We start from the raw sequence: 24183 nt of genomic DNA, 5'->3' as shown, positions 1-24183 counted from the left end.
TTTTTTTTTTTTTTTTTTTTTTCTCTAATTTGTAGGAACATTTTTTATTGTCTTTTACAGCAGTAGCCAGATGAAGTTCTAGTTGGGCTTTGCCCCTTCTAATTTTCTCCCTGCATAACCTCACAACATCCTTGTAGTCCTCCTGAGTTGCCTACCCCTTCTTCCAAATGTCATAAACTCTCTTTTTCTCCCTGAGTTCCAGACAAAGGTCTCTGTTCAATCAGGCCAGGCTCTGTCAACCAGGCTCCTAACCGGGCCAAAGTCTGCCCTCTGGAAGTCCAAGGTGACAGTTCTGCTGGCCCACCTCCTTACTGCTCTGAGAATTGAAAACTCTATCATTTCATGATCACTGTGCCCAAGATAGCCTCCAACCATCACATCACCCACAAGTCCTACTTTGTTCACAAACAGCAGGACCACTGGGGTGTCTTCCTTATTTGGCTCACTCACCAGCTGTGTCAGATGTTTATCCCCCTTCCTTGAAATACAATTTCCTCTGAGTTTTGGCAGTTCTCATTTTGAAAAATTCAGGCACCTTTTACAGTTAAGTTGTTAGTATCTCATCAAGTTGATTTCACAATAAATGTACATATACATAATGTTATCGTGTTAAACTTTAATCTGTAAGACAGGGCATTTGTAGGCATACCATAAATACTCACTTTATGAAAATACAGCTTTTTTAAAGCAAGAATTTGAGTTACAACTCACCTTTTCTTATACTTCTGTGTGATCTGCTTGTAAAGCTGCTTTTTGACCTTCCCATGTCTGATACAGTCCCACCACTCACTCTTTTATTAAAGTTATCACAAAGAATTTAATTAGTTATGATGACCAAGAATATCCAGATACCACCTTTTCTATCACTTGTCACCAATATATAGTGGGGAAATAATTACCAATAATGTTGCAATTTCTAATATCATTAATCTCTCTAGTAAAATACAGAAGTTTATATTTATCTTCAACCCTTGAGGCTTGTGGAGAACTCTCATAAAACCACCAAAATAAAACTGTTTCTATCACCTTTCCCCAAAGTAACTTTGATCAAAATAAGTTTGTTTGCTCCATGCTGTCTGATTTTCTTTCTTTAGAATTTATCACTTTATTAAACAATGCTATCCTACCATCCCAGCTTTCATTATTCATTCTTGAATATAACATAGCTTTAAATAAGTGTCTTCCAGTCATGTTATTAGATACTGTATTCAGCAGTAAAAAGCACATAAATTGATGGAAAATACATACAGAAGGAAAGCTTAGTGGTCAAAACTGGTCAAAATTAATAAAACTATAAAGTTATTGTATGAAACTAGAGTTTATGGATGTAAAGGTATGTATGATCACACATAAAATCAACTTCATAAAAAATTTGAGATCATAAAAGGACCACTCAAGCACAGCCTATGCAATGCATTAAGAAGAACAAATTCAAAAATTAATTCTGTACTGATATCTAGCAGCAGTTTTACAGCTGTAACTGTTTGTTGCTCATAGATTTTACTTTGAATCTACCCTCTACTATTTTTTTATTGTGGACTTCCTAAAGAAAATAACAGAGAAGTTAAGAAATTAATTGAATTTACCTGAGGTCACAGTAATTTCTTTGATATGATTTAGACAGGAATGGATTTTTTTTTTTTTTTTTTAACACAAAATAATGTTTTAAATCAGAACTAACAGGATCTAAACAGGAATCACTTGATAAAATACATTTGTTTCTGTGATGCTTGGACTAATTACCCTAACAATCCAATGAATATTTACCATATCGATGTCCATCCCCCAGAGCTTCTGATGGCTGTTTAGACATCTGGCATCATTTCAGACCACAAATATAACCCAGACAGAGATCATTTTCAAAATAGGTGTTGTCAACATTGCGTCATCTAATTTTTAAAAACCAATAATCTAACCTCAATAATCTAACCCTCTATCTGGGTTTCTATAACTCAGCTCAGAGCCTGCATTTCCAGGTCCAGCATCTTGATCCTCGTGCTCTCTTCTCCTGACAGGTGCACTTCTGCCATGCTTCTGCAGCACAGGTAACCTCCTGAACTAACAAGGAAGGGCAGAGGGCAGTCTTTCATTGCCCGACTTCACCAAGTTTCTGGTCTCAGATTTTTAAAGAATAAATTCTTCTTTCTCCTACATTCTACTGAAAACTAAATTTTCTTAGCTCCCAAGTTTCACTCTAAGTTACTAAGTATTTTCCATCCTCTAGCTACCTTACTGAATTGTTCAGAATGTGCTAATGGATATTGCATCCTACCTCATCTAAAATCAACAGACTAGTAACCATTTGCAGGGCTCTTTTGATTTTACAGTTTATGAGGTAGAGGATTTCTACCTCTTTGAGGCTTAGTAATAAGACATTGTTAAATGTTTAACTGTGCATCCTCAATGTCTTTGAAATTCTATGTGCTTTAATACATACACAATAGTTTCTACAAATAAGTATAATGCTCAAAATCTCAATGAGCATCTTTCAACATGCTTCATAAGTCTTTTTCTAACTAAGAACATTTAACTGTTTAAAAATATTCTTTATTCACCATTTTCATCTTACCCATAAAGCTTTCTTTTCACAGGAGTCAAATTAAAACAAAACAAAACAAAACAAACATACATCAGGTGAGATCCACCCGAACTGACATGCAGTGACTACAAACAGGTATGAACATGCTGTCTCCACCTGCCTTATTGAGGCACTCAGCATTCTTTTTAAAAACTAATCCAGCATAGGTCAGCTGCTGTTCATAGGACCCTCAAATATGATGGATAGTATCTTAATGTTATGCATACTGTAATTCTTAGAATAGTACCCATATATTAAAAAAATAATACTGTTTTGAGGAATATGTAAAACATTTTTTGTCACTACTTTATATTTAAAGTTCATGTAACTCTGTGACTAATAATTCTATAATAATATCAATACATGTACATTAATAAAATAATATTTAAATACAAGAAAGTACTGGAGTTTTCCTTTTCCCCCAAATAAATCTAGATTACATACCACATTTCTGAAATCTTATATCTTCAGTAATGGTTGAAATTAGAAAGTTAATGCCAGCTTTGTCTATTTAAAGAAATAATCTGTACACACTGTGCTAAAATAGAGATATTTTCTGAATCAGAATAAACTTTATAAGTATGCCTATTTTAAATTTTCAAATTCTGTTGAGTTGAAATTTTAATTTCTGGTCGAGATAGACTTAAACTGGGCCTTAGACACCTGTGACCTTTTGAGCACTTATTTACATATAATCTTGTGGCCAAATTCCTTGGTTATTTGCCTTATTTTAAGTGCTGCTTATCTAGATTGTCCAGTAAAGCCACAGAAGAATTTTGTATAGATGTAATGTTGTATAGATCCTGTATAAAATAATATTATACAATACTATAGATCTATGTTCTAAATCCTTTGCATGCAAATAAATGGCAGTAGTGATATTCAGGTTAAGAAATAGATGCATCGAATATATATTATCATGAACTAGACTATTAGCCTGCTGGTTGGTGTGAACGGTAGATAGTACACAGTAGTGATGTCACTGGAGATCAAAGGAAAAACAGGGATCAGAAATAGAGACAGTGTGGCCCCCACATCCTCTGTGCTCCATGGAAGAAGTAAATTGAAACTTGCTTTCTCCTTGTCCTAAACAGAAAAATGGTTTTAAAAGCCAACAGAAGCTTCCTTCTCTTTGTTCAAGGAGATACAGATAAGAAAGCCCGTTAATTTTCCCATGAAGTGTTTAGTAAGGGTCATTATCTGAACTTGTATAGAGTATGTAAAACATTTCAGAATCATTCAGTTTGAAGAACACTTAATAAGAGCACGACATGGTGGTTTTTTTGAGATGTTTAAAAGTTTCCTTCTCAGTCATTGCAGCTGCATTTGCAAAGTGAAAAAAAGTAATTTTGGAGGGAGTGAGAAAAGGCAAGCTCTCTCTTTCCACTTGTAAGATCAGTTATAGATTGACTATACTGTGCTAGAAAAATTAATGTTTGAATGACACTTTCCACATGCAGTACCAATTGTGAACTAATAATTTCTATGCGAGGAAATATGCATGCATTTAGGGACATAGGAATTTTTATTGGATTAAATTAGGAATACACATAAATTTTAGAAGAAGAATGAAGGACTGCAATGAGTAATTCAGGTAATTTCATATTCAAGATAACTTAGTCCTATTATTTTTATTTTTTTTTTTATTTGCTGTTTACCTTAGAGAACAGACTTATACTTTGGCCAAAATATATTTGGTTTTGGATTAATTTGGAAGAGACATCATTATCCAGCTGGCTTGAATGCTCAATACTAGAATGAGAGATGAAAGTGATTTTCTTTCACTTTTCATTTTGCAGTAAGTGATATACCTTTGTTATTATTCATATTAATTTATATGTTACTTTTACAGAGAGCTTCAGGATGTTGGTGGATTATTTTTGTTTCAGCTGCTAACACTGATCATTTAAATAGAAGGTATTATATAAATTACACTAATCTTAAGTGCTTCTTGTGACACTTTTCTCACATATGAGGAAAAATATAGCTGAACATTTCTATTAGTGCAGGAAAGACAGTTCAAGAAAGAGTGTATAGTGAGTCTTCAAATACTTATAATTGACACCATTTAGTGGATGCTTAGTGCCATGTATCCTTTTAACACCTCATCATTCTGCAGTGTTAATGACGTATTCAAAGACTATTGCATGCTTTTTATTGCTTAAACATTCAATAGTGCCAGAAGTACCTTTAGCTTGTTCATGCCGTACATTTATGACACTCGACTCATGCTTAAATCCACACCATAACCATAAAAGATGAGGAAAAGCATGTTAGTTTTGTCAGCTTCCTCTTCTTCAGCCCTTGCCATCTTTCTTTCCCTTTCTCATACTTGTTCTTTGTAAATTGATATTTATGATATTTAGTGAGTAAACTGAGGACCCACATTCAAAGCGTTACGTTTCCATCAGGAAACAAGCAAAAACCATAAAACAGTGTTTCTTCAGTAAAAGCATAACAAATCAAAGCCTCATTTCCAAGTTCTTTTTTCTTTTTTTTTTTTTTTTCTATATCCTACTCAAACCATAACCTGCTGCTTTAAGCCTCACATTAGGTAGGCTGAATTGTCTGAATTTCCTAAATATTGCATTTATGTATTACATGAGTTTTGGTGTCCCAAGATTATCTTTCTATCCTTCAAGCCCTTGGTCTGGTCTGGTCAGATCCCCTCCCCTCCCCTCCCCTCCCCTCCCCTCCCCTCCCCTCCCCTCCCCTCCCCTCCCCTCTCCTCTCCTCTCCTCTCCTCTCCCCCCCCCTCCCTCTCCCTCTCTCCCTCTTCTCTCCATCTCCTTGTTTCATTTCTCCAACCTCCAGTCATTCAGCTATGCTAAAGTTTTAATTTCTGTTTTCAAGCAAAGCATGCTGATTGTCCTTCACTGCTCATGTCCTTGCTCTTACTAACACTCAAAGTCCAACCTACACAAGTTGCCACTGTCACAGCTGGCTTGAAGAATGACTGTTCTGTGCAGAGAATGGAATCACAACAGAACAGAGCATTTCAAGGTGTTTTCTTTCATCTATTCTCATTTTCCACAAAGGTAACCCCTGCACATACAAATGGACCCAAGTCTAGCTCCAGATGCAGTTTAACGTTTGTCATGAATTTCCTCTTGTAGACGTATTTATTGTTAACATTTGTGGTCATTTTGTCATTCACATTCTGGATGAAGCTGAGTTAGTGTAAGTCTACAATACCTGATAAATATTTTAATATTTCCTTTATATTTAAAATAAGATCAATAAAAATTTTATGCTAATCATGCAATATTTGACCAAAGAGTATTACTAAGTAGCCTTGAAAACTGTTTGATTCCTTTAATTCCCATGATTTAAAGGTGTCTTTGGCATTTTATCTGGGTCAGGTATTTTATATTATTAATCTTCTGAAGTGCTTCTGCAACCTTTTCTCACTGCATGCTATATATCATTCTCCAGTTTAGCTCACAGGTTCTTAGTACCTTTCTCAGGTTATCTTAATTAATCACTATTTCAAAATACTAATTTTTAGAAGGTTATTTAAATTCAATTAATCATTTATTTACAATATACCATATTCTCTTGTAATATAGGTAAATTCATTCATTTCCCATAATAAATGACAAAATTACATTTCTCCTCTTTCAGGTGATTAAATTTATCACCCTCTGCATCTTTTTTCTTCTGAACTTTACTATGTGCCAGTGTAACATTATTCAAGATACTAGTTTGCTGAGCCTTCACACATTTCAAATAAAGCTACTTTTAGTGTGCCCTTTACTCACTTAGCCTTGACATAACTCCAAACTCCTTCCCCTCTGTGTTTCTACAACTTTTTGCAGATGAGGGTAGATCACTCTTATACTTTAAGGAGGTTGTCTTTGAAGATCAACAAGCAGGTATAGGCCATTATGCCCTTAAGAATGGCATCTCCTGGGAGGAGATAGCCTCTTACGGGAAGCTGCTGGCCAGTTCCCTGGACAATCCCAAGTCTGCATCCTCGAAGGGTCTTTATTCTGCTATTTATCTTTCCTATTTCCCTCAGAATTTAAAATTGCACCATCGCATGGTCACAGCAACCAAGGCTGTCATAGATCTTCAAATCTGTGACCATTTTCCTTATACTTGAACAGTAGATGCAACAAAGCACCTCCTCTAGTCTGGCCATCCGAAACCTGCATCAAAAATTGACCCTGACAGACTCCAGAAATCTAAGCCACTCCAAGTTGTCCTTTCAGCAAATGTCAGGTAGTTAAAGTCCAGGACCTTTTATTATGAGGCTGTTTAAAGGAGGCATTGTCCCCTTGTTCTTCTTGACTGGCAGTCTGTAGCAAATGCCCAGTGCAGTTACCACCTTGGCCTCCCCTCTGATCATGATACATAAGCTCCCAACTTACTTGTCCATTCCACAGCAGGGCTCTCTGCACTTGTGTTGGGTTGACTCTGGCCAGCAGGTAAGTCCTCACCCAGTTGCTCACTCACTCACCCTCAGTAGGATGGGGGATAAAATCACAAGGGAAAAAGAAAGAAAAGCTTGTGGGTCAAGATAAAAGCAGGTTAACAAGTGAGACAAAGCTGCATATGCATGCAAAGCAAAACAAGGAATTCATTCACTATTTCCCTTCAGCAGGAAGATGTCTAGTCACTTCCTAGTTGGGAAGACCAACAACATAACCGTGAATGTCCCACCTTCCTTCTCCATTCCTGGAGTTTTTATTGCTGATCATGACACCATATGGAATGGAATATGCTTTTGGTGAATTCAGGTCAGTTGTTCTGGCTGTGTTCCCTCATAGATTCTTCTGCACCCCCAACTTAGTTGCTGGAGGGGCAATATGGGGAAAAGACCTTGGTGCTGTCCAGCAACAGCTAGAACTTTGGCATCTTATCAACGCTGCTTTAGTCACAAATCCAAAACATAGTACCAGTGAAGTGCTAAGGCTAGGACAATAGGCCCAAGCCAGAGTTGAGCTATAGATGAATCCTGTATATCTCATAACTGGTAACCATTATGCCAACAGGTATTATACTAAGTTATAATAAACCACCTATCCTGATGTAAAAGGTGGAAGTGTTGAAGCCTGAGCAACAGGCCGTGAACCATAACTGTTAACCTGGAATGTCATCCTTAATGAAATATGCATGGAGGATGTAGCTATCTGTAATGTATCTTCCCTTTCCTTTGTATGTGAATAGGATTACAGAGCCTATGTGACCTTATGTGATGTAGATACCTTGAATCTATCTTTCCCTTTCTTTGTATGTGAATAGAACAACAGAGTCATGGAGGCATGTGTCTGTCCCCGAGACCTGATGTGAGATCTTGCACATAATCCCATCAGATTAAGCAGAGAAACTCCTTTAGCTTCTTCCTTAGCCCTAGCCAGGCTCTGGGGGGAACTAATGTGGGATTGAAACCAGGTATTTCCACTTAAAACAAAGGTGCCAGCTATTCTGGCTTGCCGATCTCTGGTATATAAGGCTGTACCAGCTCACAGCGACTTTGGGTGCCTCACCTATGGGTGGACGCACTGCGTAGGATTTCCCACTTGCAGGGAAAGATTCTCCAAATCCTCGCTGTAACCGGGGCTCCCCAGCGACTGCGGATCTGGATGATGGTAAAGTATGCAAGTGGTGATGTATTTTTCTTAATCACTATTCTCTTTCTCTCAGGTAGTAATGATTTGATGCATTGCCCTTATTTTCCTATTTAAGTATACTATTTACCTTACCGTATGTTTTCTGTATTATTCTGTAATATTATTTAGTTATTTCTAGTAAAATACACCTGCTCTTTTCACTCTGGTGTCTGCCTTTGATTGGTATCCCTAATCAGCAAAACAACCAGACAGAGTCTTACGAAGAAAATTAACTCTGTCCCAGTCAGATCCAGTACAGCATTTAAGAACACGAGCTGTGCTGCCACATCTCTCTGATTTTTATGACACCACAGCCATATAGCTGTGCACCAACATCTATTTTCTCTTTACTTACTCTACTGTATGTTTTCTGCACTGATATTTGACATGGGGCTCCAGTCACCACTTTCCAAGAGGAATTGTGAGAATGTTCCCATCTCCTTCTCAGACTTGACTCTATCCTTAGTCTCCATCCCCTGAGGTACCTAGTTCTAAACCTTTCTCAGCTGGCAAGCAAGCTTGGTTTTGAGATGTTCTAACTGCACTTTGTCAGAATTATTCCAACACTATCTAGTAGTTTTTGTTCCTTGAAGAGGATCATGTGATCATAAAATCCAAAGCACAGTCTGCAATACCAGACAGATATTGATGTGCAGGATTAATCCCTTCCTACCTGATCCTTCCCACCAGGGTCAAGAACACAGCATTAACCCCCATGCCTTTCACTGTTGCACACCCCTCTCCAAGCCTTTGATCCAATCCAGGTGTTCCTCGGCATTAGTGCCCACATAAATGAGTAACTAATCATTAGTTATCATTATTACATTATATTAAGATTATGAACTCCAGTTGTGGATATTGTGCTGTCGTAATTTGAGCCCAGAGGGAAACTGAGTACCACATAGCCGCTCACTCACTTCTTCCCCCTCAGGAATGGGAAGGAGAGGATAAAACAGAAGTCTTGGAAATCAAGGTGAGGACATGGAGGAATGATTCACCCATTATGGTTATGGGCAAAAGACAGACTCATTAAGGGAAGAAAAAGAACAAAAACGTTTCAAAAATGTATTCAAATACCACCACCACTTAACAGTGTGGGATAGTGAGAAGTATAACTACATCATAGAAACACCTTCCCCCCACCCCTCCCTTCTTCCTGGGCTCAGCTTTGTTCCCAGTCGCTCTACCTCCTTCCCGCCAGTGGCACAGGGGGGCAGGGAATAGGGGTTGCGGTCAGTCCACCACCAGTTGTCTTTGCCACTCCTTCCTCCTCAGGAGGAGGACTCCTCACCCTCTTCCCCTGCTCCAGCATGGAGTCCCTCTCACAGGAGACAGTGAGAACTTTCTCCATCATGAATCCTTCCCATGAGCTGCAGCTCTTCCTGAACTTCTCCAGTGAGGGTTCCTCCCGCAGGTTGCAGTTCTTCACAAGATGCTCCAGTGTGGGTCTTTCCTGCATCATCTTGTCCTCCTAGAGACAAACTACAACAAAGACTTCCCTCAGAGTCCTGGCCTTTTTCAGGCATAGCCACATTCTCTGGCATGGGGTCCTCACAGGCTGCAGGTGGGCATCTGCTCCACTGTGGACCTCCATGGGCTGCAGCGGCACAGCCTGTGTGTCACCAGGGGCTGCAAGAGTCTCTGCTCCAGCAAACCTCTCCCCCTTCTCCTCTTTCTTCCACTGACCTTAGGTGTCTCCCTTACAACTCCTCCTCACAACTCCTCCTCTCATATTCCCCTTTTTAAATATGTTATCACAGAGGTGGGGCCACCATCGCTAATTGGCTCAGTGTTTGTGGGAGATGGTCTGTCTTGGAGCCAGGGGAGCTTCAAGAAGCTTCGTACAGGGGCTACTGCTCTAGCCCCCTCCCCCACTACCAAAAACCCCACGACACACACAAACCCAACACATGTGCTAGTCAGTGCATGTAAAAAGTTCAAACCTGAAAGACTAGTCTAAGAGGAGACAATATGAATATAGATAGTTGGGAAATTATAAAGATACCTTAAGGAATATTTCTTCACAATAATACATGTTAATCACAGCACATAGAGCAGAAAAACTTTTTGTTTGTTTGTATGATGATAAAAGAACTTTGGGAAAGAATTTGAAAGATAATAATTGAAAAAAATATGTGGATAGGGATGTCTATTGAAAAGTGGGAGGTGATATGAATGGTAAAAGACAGGAAATTGCTTGGCTGAAATGGAAAAAAAATTCCTCCCTGTGACTGAAGAGGGACTGAAAGATGGTCAAAAAGACGGCGCTAAGCTAGGAAGAATAAATCCGAAGCTTTATTCACTATAGAAGAGAAATCTGTGAATGGTTCCAGAGGAAGTTTTAACATGCCCAAAGTAACAGCTCAAGAAAAATATCCTTCCAGCAGCATTCTGAGTGAATGTGCACAGACAGTTTTATTTGCTGGGACTGTAGAAAGCATGTTGTCAAAAAGCAAGATACAATCAGAAGGAGCAGTACGAACCATAACTTTAGTTATATGGGTGAAGACAAAAGGCTTTAGTGAAGTAATATAACCTTTCTCATCCCTATCTAACTCACTAAAACTGCAAATCAATGTCTAAGGTGAAACAACTGGAGGCTAGAGTGACAGCTAGCAATTTTTTCTAAAGACGTTCTTTCTGTGTAGATATTATGTATATAACCAGGTAAATCTTTGGTTGTAGGATGGAGAAGCTATAATTGATGCACACAGGCAAAGTCCCATAGAATCATAGAATGGATTGGGTTGAGAAGGACCTTAAAGATCATCTAGTTCCAACCCCCCTGCCATGGGCAGGGACATCTTCCATAGATCAGGTTGCTCAAAGCCCCGTACAACCTGGCCTTGAACACTGCCAGGGAGGGGGTGCTTCTCTGGGCAACCTGTTCCAGTGTCTCACCACTCTCACAGGAAAGAATTTCTTCCTTATACCTAATCTAAATCTACCATTTTTCAGCTTAAAACAATTACTCCTTGTCCTATCACTACACTTCATGATAGAGTTCCTCCCCATCGTTTCTGTAGGCTTCCTTTATGACCGGAAGGTTATTATAAGGTCTCACTGAAGCCTTCTCTTCTCCAGGCTGAACAACCCCAATTGTCTCATCATGTCCTCATAAGAGAGGTGCTCCAGCCCCCTTATCTTCTTTATGGCCCTTGTCTGGACTTGCTCCAACAGGTCCATGTCCTTCTTATGTTGGGGGCCCCAGAGCTGGACACAGTACTCCAGGTGGGGTCTCACAAGTGCAGAGTAGAGGGGGAGAATCCCTTCCCCTGACCTGCTGGCTACACTTCTGATGTAGCCCAGGATACAGTTGGCTTTCTGGACTGTGAGCACACACTGCTATCTCACAGTCAGTTTTCCATCCACCAATACCCACAAGTCCTTCTCTTCAGGGCTGCTCTCAATCCACTCATTGCCCAGCCTGTATTTGGGCTACAAATTAACAATTATAATTGTAATTAACAATTATGTGTGCCTGGGATTGCCTCGACCCATGTGCGGGACCTTGCACTTGCCTTGTCAAATTTCATGCGGTGTGCATGGGCCCACTACTCAAGCCTGTCCAGGTCCCTCTGGATGACATCCCTTCCCTCCAACGTGTCGACTGCACCACACAGCTTGGTGTCTTCGGCAAACTTCCTGAGGGTGCACTCAGTCCCACTGTCCATGTCATGATAAAGATGTTAAAAAGCACCAATCCCAATTCTGACCCCTGAGGAACACCACATGTCACTGCTTTCCACTTGGACATTGAGCTGTTGCCACAACTCTTTGAGTGCATACATCGAGCCAATTCCTTATCCACTGAGTGGTCCATCCATCAGATCCATGTCTCTCCAATTTAGAGACAAGGATGTCATGTGAGACAGTGTGAAATGCTTTACACACGTCCAGGTATATAATATCAGCTGCTCTTTCCTTATCCACCATCACTGTAACCCCATCATAGAAGGCCACAAAAATTGTCAGGCCCAATTTACCATTAGCGAAGCCATGCTGGCTGTTACTAATCACATCTTTATTTTCCATGTGCCCTAACATAGTCTCCAGGTGGATCCACTCCATGATCTTGCCGGGCACAGAGATGAAACTGACTGGTCTGTGGTTCTCTGTAATAGTTTTAAGTAGTTAAAATAGTTGTAATCACTGACATGTGACAACCACATAATTTGTAGCATTTTAAGTATATAGTAAGACTTAAAAGACAGGGTGTACTAAATACATAAAATAGCCATTTTTTGGTGTAATTAATGCAATTATATAATTTCCATTTTTAATCACTTGCAGTAGATATTTCATCAAATCACTATAATCAAACATCTTATAAAGTATTTTTGAGTTTTAACATCAAAGGTAATTTTTTTTAGACAAAACATTCTGTAGCCTGCAAACAAAAATATTTTTACTGCATTTTTGAAAATCAGCCTAACCCTTCAAATGCAGTAGATACATAGTCCTGGGTTCTTCTCAGAAAAGTAGAGTTTTACTAGTATTTGATGAATAGTCAATAGGATTTTCATGATGATGAAACCTGGGATATGCCAGTTTTTTAAAAGCTTTAGCACAAAGGTAACTAACTGCCTGCTGGAGATGGCTGCAAAGGATTATTATTTTCTGTATATTATGATCAAGTTCCAGTGGTATGCAGGGTAAAGAGTTTGTTTTATTCTTGTGACACTAATCATTGATGTAATGAGGACAGCAGAATTTCCAGTGTGATTTCTACCTATTGTGTATATAGGCTGCTAAGAAAGCCTATTCGTCAGCAGTCAAGACTTTTGATTCTTCCACCAGCAATCAACAAACTAGGAACAAGAGGTAACAAAATCCCACAGACTACTATACAGACTAGAAAGACTTAATAACACCTCTGTAGACTCTTAAAACCATGGATGTGTGAGAAGTGATTTAGAAGCAACCTATCCAACGAAAACAAAATATCTGAGGGAAGTCCAAACTATCAGCTTCCCAGAAGGCAGTGAGACAGTAAGTATTAGACCTTTGTGGGAAGGGACCTACACTTATCTGCAGATACATAATTTGAAATACTTGCTTTGGTGTACTTTGTCACATTGATGGCATTTTCAGTAACATTGCCTTGTTTATGAACCCTCATGTGACAAGATGCAGCATAGCAGCGGATGATGAGGTCTCAACAACCTAATTCTGCATTTCTGGAGGACAGGAAAATAGCATAAAACCACTGTTCTAAAGATGATTATTATTATTTCTGTATTCACAGATACGGTTTTGAATGTTACAAGCTGGGTGAATATGTTCTGTGCAGATTTTGTATTTTGTGTTTGTACATTATTTTGAGCAGCATTTAGGTGTTGCTACATTTAAAGAAAATCTGTAAAATATGTTTATGAATACATGAGTTTTGTTAGTTTATTTGGTGCAGGTGTTTATTGGGTGTTAGTTTAGTGCAGGCGGCAGGGCGGGCTGTGCGGGCGGGCCCCTGCGGGAGTGGCCGGGGCTGCCCCGCGCCGGACACAGCCGGTTCCAGGCGGCTCCAAGGGCCCCAGCGCAGGGCACAGCTGAGCCCCTCAGCCCCGGGCGGGCGCCTCGGGGAAAGCCTGGGTAAGGAAGGGCAAAGCGCTGCCCGGCAGCCAGGCCCGAGGGAAACGGGGGCAGAAACAGCCCTGCGAGCCCCCTGCCAGGGCAGAGCGGCAGGAGGGCAGGAGGGGCTCCAGGCGCCCCGGCAGAGAGGCCCCTAAGGCCCCGGCAGAGGCCCCGCTGGGGCGGGGGTTTCCCTGCGGCCCCGGCAGAGGCCCCGCTGGGGCAGGGAGAAGCCTCAGGAGGAAGGATCGGCCGGAGGAGCTGGCACGGACTGGCCGCGGCCCCCCAGCCCCCATCCCATTGCTTGGCTCAGGAGGAGTAGCTAGAGGAGTCTGGAATGGAGAAATGAAGCGGAGACTGGGAAAAAAGGGGGATTGGAAGAAAGGTGTTCCAGTTTTTGCCATTTTTTTTTTTTCTCAACGTACTGCTTTGTTTATATTTGGCAATAAATTAAATATACTTTCCCCAAGTCAGGTCTGTTTTGTCATTGATGGTAATTGGTAAGTGATGTCCCTGTTTTTATCTCAACCCACAAACTTTTCCATCTTACTTTCTCCTCCTGTTGAGGAGATAGAGTGAAAGAGCAGATGGGTGGGTATCTGGAGTCCAGCCAATGTCAACCCACCACAATCAAGCTCCATTTTATCTAAACAGTTTCACTATGAAAATACAATGTATTAAAAAGCTTACTTATTAAAACTGATTTCTGATCATACCCTGCCTAAATTCTATTCAGAACTAATACCTGGATTCAGCTTTGTTTTTTTAAAAAAATCTTGAGTTGCTCATTAATAAAATAGGTAATACGAAATGTATTACTATTGTGGTTTCAACATGGATAATTTCCTTCCTAGTAGCTGATACAGTGCTCTGTTTTGGATTTAGGATGAGAATAATATTGATAACACACTGATGTTTTAGTCTTTGCTAAGCAGGGTTTACACTAAGTCAGAGTTTTCATCTTCTCACACCACCCCACCAGCAAGTAGGCTGGGGGTGCACAAGAAGCTGGGAAGAGACACAGCCCGGGCAACTGACCCCAGCTGACCAAAGGGATATTCTATATCGTATGATGTCATACTCAGTATATAAACTGGGGGGAAAGCTGGCTGGAGGCAAATGCTTTGGCATTTGCTGGGCATTTGCCAGTGGGTGGTGAGTAATTGCATTTTGTATATTCCCTTATTGCTTTGTATATTTCCTTTATTTTACCTTCCTTTTCTGTCCTATTAAACTCTCTTTATCTCAACTTACAAATTTTACTTTTTTTTCCTCAGTTCTCTTCCCCATTCTGCTGTGGGGCAGGGAGTGAGAAAGTGGCTATGTGGTGTTTAGCTGCCTGCCAGCTTAAACCATGACAACTACACAGAAATTTCTTTCTGTAAAAAATACCTAAGAATTCATGTTGTCAGATTTTGTTTAACTGATTTGAGGTAAGTTTAGTTTAACACTGAAATAAAATAAGTTACTATGATGAATACTAATTAATCAAAGTACTGGATGTCATTGTACTTGCTTGAAAAAAAAAACACCATGATGGTGGCATTGAATTGGACAGATTACTAACGTCTGTTCCTGCAGCTTGTTTGCAGCCTGTCTTTCCTTGTTCACCCTACCAAATTTCTCCTCACTTGAGAATAAGGTCTCCCCTTATGCATTATTTCTTGGAAAGAGACAGAACAAACATGTAGGAGACATTTTCTGTAGCTAAGGAAGAAGAGATAATCATGGGATGAGATATTTTCACTCTAAAATAATAGAGTCCATTTGATGGAGTCTTTCAGGAGAGCTGAGTTCCATAATGCATTTGCAAAAATAGTGAGTTATTGCCCATGGCCAAAAGGAATGTATATTTGTTGTAATCTCCATTAAAAACCCCCCACACCAAACAACCAAAAGGAGACACAATAAAAACCCCAAATCAAACCACCCAATGACAATAACAAAAAGACTACTGAAGAAAGCATTCTGCAGCTCTCTGAATGCTATAAATAGAGTATATTTGGTCTCCATTTTTTTCAGTGTTCTGACCTGATTGGAAAAAATCCCATTTTTTCACTCTGGAGTGAGTGAGACTGCCAACCCTATACTACTGCAGAAATGTAATGATAGTTCAAGTTGAATGGAATTTGTAATTTATGGTCTCTAAAGGATAGTCCTTTAATATTTTTAATGTATGTCAGTGGTGTTTTGTGGGGTTTTGAAAATTATTATTAACTTGAAGGCTTTTTGTAATATGCTAATGCTGGAACACAATGACAAATGGTGCCTGTAGCAGCTGCTTTCCTCAGCAGTTGTTCCAAGTTATGGTTCAGCTCTGTGCCCAGACTCCACACCCTAGACTAGCCAACCAGTTAAGTATATGTTTGACAATCAGCATCTGCTCAAGTCCTGATGATTTAAATTTAAAAGATTACCCTGTGAAAGCTATAGCAAGAACACAATCTGCTTAAGTAACGGTAGTAACAAAAATGTTGGTTTTGTCCATGTCTCTGAGTACAGATCAGTGGTTTTAAATGTTTCATGCAGGAGGTTGTGAGCCACATCTTCGCTGCTCTTGACACCGAGGCTAGCTAGATTAAAGCTAAAATGGCTTTGCCTCTGAAAGCAATGCCACAGACTTCTCCTGGAGACTGCAAGATATGGCTATTTGATTTTTACAACCAAAAACTTAACATTCTATTTCTTCAACTACAATTCTACCATTGTAGCTTCATTTTGCTAGAGAGGTGGTGCATGGATCATATGGGTACCACCATCAGGCTGTAGCTGGACAACTGATGATGTTACAGCTTGAAGGGACATAAGCAGTGACAACTTTGATCCAAACTTGACCCTCTCAATTCAATCTCTGTTTTGGCTGTTATGCATCTGTGGGACTGTATAGTAAACTGGCTGGGGAGTGCTATGGAGCAGCACTTCACTTTGCCCAGCATTGACTATGTGAAATGCTGGGGTTTCAACCCCAAGCCCCAAATTGAGGTTGACATATGGGTGATTCCTACAGCCCTTCACAAAGGGAGTGTGTGTTTACCTTTAGGCTTCCCTCCAGGGTGCGGCCGGCCTGGCAGGGAGAGCCATGAGGTAAATGATCCCCAGGTGTCGGCATTAAGTAACCAAAGGTCAGGTGTCCCACTTAGGGATAAAAGCTGGGACCCCTTACAGGCAGGGGTAGTGTCTGTCTGTGAGATGGGTGCCCTGTGCAGAGAGTTTCCTGTTGGGAAAGGACCTCCTGCCTCCCTGGAACTGGGATCTGGTCAGGTCTGGCCTTTGTAAGCGTGGGCTGTGTAGAGATTGAGTATGTGGCTTCCTTGGTCTGATGTGTTTGGCTTGTTGACTCGGTTGTCTCCTGTCCCTTCTATGGGAGACTGCGTTTCACCATTTATTCCACCCATTGTTGGTTGTGTGGTGGTGGTGTTGGGGTTAGTGGGATTGATGTCAATTATGTATAATCTGTCTGACTTGTTTGTACCCCCAGCACTCACCCGTGTACTGACCCTTTTGTATCAGTTACAGTTTGGTTATTGGTTCATCTTTATGCTGACTGTGTCCTTTATGCTAGGCCTAATAATTGGCAAAACACTATGACAGGTTCCCCTGCTTCTAACAGTATTCATAATAGATCTTATTTTAGGAGTGCCCCTTCTTACATACCTGAAAAGGTCAGATAGCCAGCAAAGGACATATAGACCTGGCCTGATCTACCAGCATTGGAATTTAACCAGGGCAGCACATACTGTGTTGTAAAGGGAGCACCATTTTGTTACAGTGTAATGATTTGCAAAGCTATGCTGGAGGTGTACATATGGCTTTATGAAAAAGTGAAAGCTCTTCTCTGTGGCATTTGATCAGAAATTTATCCCCTCCCAGAAAATATTAAATTGTTAGGTTATATGTGAGAGGAGAGAGTAGGAATGAGTATGTAAATAACTATACTTACCAACAAATCTTCAGCCTTAAAATTAACCTGTAGTATCACAAAACCAAGAAATACTTTTTGTGGCACAAGAAACTGTGGTTGGCTAGTCTATAAGTGATTTCAAATTTTTTTTTCTATTATGTAGTAAGAACGTAGGTGTTACTATTGGCTCAGCCTGGTATTGGACACTAGAATAAGATTCTCTAGGGATGATATGAAAAACCTTGTCACAAATGCACAACATGCTTATGGTGGAAGCTATAGTCTTAGGTCCTTTTCAGTCAGAAGTTTACCTACACCTGCATTTAGCACTTGCAATTGAATAACATCCTCAATTTAAGGAAAAATATTCAGCAGCTTGTTGTTGTTGTATAAGGATCTAACATTTTTGCTATTCATATCTACAAACTGATTGTCATACTGTTGTTTTAACATCTACCAAAGTGCAACTGTTTGTAATATAAAATTTACACTGAAATGAAGAAAAGGAGCCTACAGAAATGAGATTAGTTACATATTTATCTCCTAGGAATCAAGAAGGTCAAAGTCAGATTAGTATTTAACATTCAGATTAAATGTCATGAGCATAAATATGTAAACACTGTTAATAAATCTGTGCATTTCATTTCAAACTGTGGTGTAAGTATTGCTTAGGTTTATTACACTTGATAATTGTTTTCTTAAATATCACTGAAAATATTATTACAACTGTATGGAAAAAAATCAGATTGGGTTTCTTGCTTTGATTTAACTAGCAGTTTTAAAAATATCAGCCAACATATACTAATGGATATTTTTATATATGCTGAAGTAATTAAGATCTGCCTAGCATCCTGGAATTACTAAGTTTTTCTAAGAAATACATTGTTAAAAAGAAATTTGCTGGAAAAATAACTGTTAAGCGTATCAAGAAAAGTAGTACAGTAGATATATATTTGTATATAATAGCTGAACTTGTATCAAGAATTGATCCCCTGCACCTGATAACAGTACTGAGACTATAAATTTACTTAAACAGACATAAACCAGAGTTCTGTTGAGTGAAAATTGTTGATGAATATTTAAAGGTCTGATTTGATCTCTGCACTATGTTGTTACATTAAGAAGGCATAACTCTTTCCTGGTCAGTATAAAATCTTCACACTCCAGGTATGATCATTCCCTGCATGGCTGTATGTAACTAAAGGGATCTTTATGAGCAGGTAAGGTGGGTAAAGATTTATCATGTAGGAACAAGTAGAACTGAGACAATCTAATGCAGTCTGTCCAAATACAGGACACCTGAAAGACCTTTATATTCTGAATGCAAATTGAATAAAATATAAATGATTGTTCAGTACTATAATATTTAATCAAAAGCCCATTTAGGTCTGTGTAAACAACAAGGGAGATAGTTTGAGTTGAGCAAAATAATATCTCATTCATTTTCCTTTTTGTGGAAATACTTTAGGTCTTAGCAAAGAAATATCATAAAATTTGTAAGTAAAGAATAACAGCAGAGCTGTGTAAGGAGTACACAATGTTTTCAATTAACAATCAAATTAAAATCAAAACTGAATGTATGACTGTCCAAAACTTTGCTAGTCCCACTAGTGTAAACTACTGTTACTCCAATTGAGTAATTCTTGGCTTTGACATGAAATTAGTTACATGTAGTGAATAGCAGATGGAGGACAGACCTGAAATGCTACCCTCAGAAATGGGGAAAGCAAATTCAGCCATGCTATACTGATACCAAAGTTGTTATGAGGAGTTAACATCTAATTTCTAATCATGTGAAGACACTGGCACGAATCCTTTGAAACCTTTCCTCATTCAAAGTTATTCTAATGTTCAAAATTATTTTAGCATTTATGCTACAGAATACAAAAATATGTAACATTGCTTTGTCAGATAGGTTCAAGCAGTTGGGGAAACATCAACTGCACAGTGGGAGATTTCTACATTACTTTTGTTAAATCTTGTCACTTGTTTGTCTGTTTAATATAGCTTAATTTTTTCCTTTTGTTCCAAAAAGATCTCTTTTCAGTGTGGAATAGACAAGCAATGGATACTAGTGTACATGTTATACTGGCATATTTGTTTTGGTGCAGTAGACAAAAAAAATCTGTGATAACTACGTAACCTTTTCTAGCCAAGACAAGACATCAAATAAGTGTGTAGTTCCACATGGTTTTCTCTATTAACAAGTTTAAATCAGTTTTGAAATCCCCCACCCTACTGCATTGTTTTAAATAAAAAATTGCAACTTTACTGTGAAACAACCAGTTCAATTATCGTAAGAGGTGAACTGCAACAGTGGTGATTAATCAAAAATTTTTAGAGCAAAGATGGGTGACCCAGGATGGTAGGGATATCTTAAGATGGTTTTTAGTGACAAAAAGATGTTTGTGAAATGCCATTTTCTGTCTGGCTCAAGGAAGAAAACTCCTTCTAGGGGTGCTTTTGGGAGGTAGGCAACACTTTACCTGGTGACTGGTTCCACTTCTCCAAGTGATGAATCATAAGAGAAAACCCAACAGAAGTTTTACAGTATGTGGAGGGCTTTTTTTCTAATGACTAAGGGGGCACTGGTGCAGAAAAATATGAGGAAGATATTTGTAGATGCATGAGAGGGAGACCTCCCAGCAAAGCGTCCCTGTATGGAGACCCAGGGCCTTGGAGTCCAGGGGAAATCTAGCTGAGTCAAGAGGATCCTGCTGAGCAGGAAGAGCAGTGAAGCAAGAAAAGGTAAGGGCATTTATTACTATATATATACACCTGAGCTAAAGGTGATACTTTGGGTGTACAGGGGTTTAAAAGAGCATGGCTATTTGCTTTGTTGTATATTCCTAAAGTGAACAGCTTCCTACTGTAAGGGAAGCGAGTGGGGGATAAAACTAAGGCAAGGCCATCAGACTGCTTAGGCCACAAGGTCTGCTTTTTCTTGACAGGGTTACAGAGACATGATCTCTTTGTGAGATATATCTTTGGCCACAGAGGCCAAAACCAGTCCTGAGGCATGTGCAGATTCCTCCCACAAGTCTTATACTGTGGGATTCAGGAGAGTCGATCTAATGAACATACACGGTGGGAGCTTTGTCCTAACAAAAGGGTCATTGAGAATTCTGTCTTGGATATCCATGCTGCCATGAATCTTCAGAGACACATGTGATGGCAGTCAACTAGAAGTTACATTGTCAGTACATCTATATCTCACTGAAAGACAAGTCTAGATGAATTTGATATTCAAAGTTGTCTTAAAACTGAAGAAGGTTCAGGGAGGAGCCAGAATGGATTCAGAGAGGAGAAAATGTGCTACCGCAAGAAGTTGGAGAACTTCAGTTTACATAGTTCTTCAAACAAAGTTAAGAAATGTTAGATTGCATCCTATAGGTACCTGGTTTATTAGGAAACTCGTCTCGTTTTGATGACCTCACTTTATTGAGCCAGAAAGTAAATTAGACTACCAAGGAAAGAATATGAACATCAGATATGAAATCAAAATATTTACAATACTATAATTGTTAGTCTTTTAAAATGCTTCTGGTTTTACCAGATAAGGAATTTGGGTTCTGGCAATACCAGGACTAGGTAAGTGAAAATTACACTCAAAGATTACATTTCAGTTTTACTTTCTGGTAGAACAGTTTTCAGCACCTGAGATCAACCAAGTGCAGTGAAATGACAAAATGTTACCATGGGTACAGAAAATTCTTGTACCTTTTATATTGGAAGATGGTACAGAAAGTTTAATTCAAGCTTAGTTGAAGAAAACAGTATAATGAATGAGTCAGTTGCTTTACATTCTGATCAAGCGCAAGAGATGCTGCACATCGTACCATGTGAGAAGAGGGATTCACATGTAAGACTGTGATATGGAAGTTCCCACAGCAAAGTGCACATGGTGGAAAACATGAATCATGACATAGCATGAGACCAGGTTGTCTCTGCAGACTACATTCTCTCCTAGATACTACACGCTGCTCCTCCTCCATACATTAGATTAAATTTCTCAGTAGGACAATTTACTATGTCTGGATTTGGAGAGAAATTTTGACGGAATGGGAAGAGCATTACCTGTAAACCCTGAAGTTGGGCGGTGTGAAAGAAACCTAGATTTGTGAATTGTGCATAATGCTGAAATTTGATGGATATGAAAAGAGGTTTCTGTAGGTGTTAGCAAAATAAAAAAGGAGTCATGTTGTATCCTGTTTTCCCAGTACATACTACTATACTAAACAGATTTTACTAATTATATTTTGAATGAATTGGCTTTGCAGGAAACCATTTTTAACAATGGTGCAGGTCAGAAAATCTACCAAGAAATGTAGAAGTACATTTTATTGAGGTAAGTAGAGACTTAGGCTAGTTTAACTTGAATTATCTTAAATCTTGCTCCAACTGGTTTTGTTATACTGAGAAAGTTTCATATGTTTTCACCCACTGAGACTATGGTTCTCTTTGGTAAAACCTTGGCCGCCTTGCTGGATTTCCTGTTTCTATAGATGTGACCAAGCCACTCTGTCATTTTGCAGAATTCTGGATAATAAAGCAATTTCCACAGAGACTTGTAGTATCAGACCTGTGCAGTACTGATTCAGAAATGAAGTGATAATTACCAGCAGTTCAAGCAAAGCTTAAAATATATTTTCAACCTTTACATACACCTGGAAATTTATAGTTCATAGCTCCTTTCTATAAGAAAAATATTTTTTCTTTAATTGAAAGTTTGTAGTTTAAAAAAACCCAACCCAACAACAACAACAAAAAAAAAAAAAACAAAAAAAACAAAAAAACCATGAGGAATTCTTAACATTTTCTTTTCCCACCCTCTGCTGGAAGAAAATAAAAGGCATCACACTGCAGCAACAATTGAAAGAAGGTAAAATATTTTTATAACAGAGTTTTTCTCTACTTGAAAAAAAAAAAAGGTTTGTAAATAAAGCGATACAGAATTGTTCTCTTCTGTGTTTAGTTAAATATCTAAATTTCCTCTAGGGGATTTTGAGAAGAAAACAACCTAAATCGATGGAGAAAATATTGTAGATACTACTTGAAAAACTCATATTAAGCACATATAAGAGATGACATTTTATTGCTGAACACTTAAACTGATGATTTTATCTCAATGTTGAAGAAAATTGCAGGAAGATGAAGGAACTTGAGTGTTATTTTGTTTCAGCTCTATGCACCTAAAAGTAGGTGTCCATTTTGAGGTGTTGTCTAAGTCAACGGACATAAAACCAGTGCAGTCAATGGAGGCTAGGAAAAAAAGGCAACTTTCTGCTATGTAGATAACTACTTTGAGATGAGCTGAATATCTCACCAAACTCCTGGTGCCATTGACTAGATCTCCAGGGACTCTCATGGGTGCCTAGTTTTCTGCATCTGAAGGTCTTACTGAGGAACTAAATCACACCTGATAAGTGTACTCAGTGTTTGTGTACAGGGACAAGTGCACATTGACACAACTTCCTCCAAGTTCCTGCCTGGATGAGTCAAGCTCCAGTGTGGAAACATAATTGTGTCTGCAGCCACATCCCCCAGGTAAGGAGCAGGAAACACTAGCTCAGACACTAGCACTGACATGTGGCCAGCTGCCTTTGAATGTGGACAGAAAAGCAGGTGTCTGTCTGCACCCCATTAAAACATACTTGTAATGAGCTACTCTAGCCTTGTGATCAAGCAATTCAGTGTACATACACAATTTTATTGCCAGAGACTACATTACAGATTGATTGTGCTTACCTCACTGCTTCTCCTGAAGATATAATCACTGTCACAGTGAGACAGGACTTTCAGCTGCTCATTGAATACTTCGGTTTATAAAAAAAATTCCTTTTTCTCCCTGCTGTTTCTTGCTTCTGGTGTCAGCCTGCTGCTTAGCTGATGCTGAAGCAGAGAAAGTAAAGAGCTATCTCTCTTCTAACTACAAATCTTGATATTTGTGCCACTGTCTGATAACAGGAGCTCAGCTGATGTGGGAGCCTAGATATGGAAGAGGCCATCAGCTGAAGATCAAAGTTCAAGAATGGAGAATTCAAGGAAAAGGAATATTTTCACTTCACCTCTCCTCCTCCATTTGACAATGCCAATATAAACTGAGCAGAAATTACAGATGTCTGAAAGGTGGTTATGAAATATTCTGTCACCTCTCATTTAAACTGCACAGTAAACATACACAGACTCACATACACCTGCACTCCCTAGACCTGTCCTGTCTTGGACTTCTGGGTACCCTGAGTTGATATGATTGGTCATTATATGAAACAACATACATTGTGCACATATATGGTACCTGTGCAGCATACACCTTGGGTGACTGACTGAACTTCCAGCTGCCTTCAGCCAGAATGCTGCAGAAAATCATTTGACAAATGTTTAGAGGAGCTCTCCAGATAGAAATTTCAGACAGTCCCAGAGACTGCTCCAGGCAGCTCATGCTCTGCCTGAACTGTTAGGCATACCCTCTGTGTTTCACTGTATATGCCAGCCTGGGTGGAGACTCATCTCTCATCCCA

This window comes from Athene noctua, chromosome 2 (genome assembly GCF_965140245.1).
Source record: "Athene noctua chromosome 2, bAthNoc1.hap1.1, whole genome shotgun sequence".
NCBI classification, from domain to species: Eukaryota; Metazoa; Chordata; class Aves; order Strigiformes; family Strigidae; genus Athene; species Athene noctua.
The sequence above is the reverse complement of the archived record's forward strand: the minus strand, read 5'-3'. Positions refer to the sequence as shown.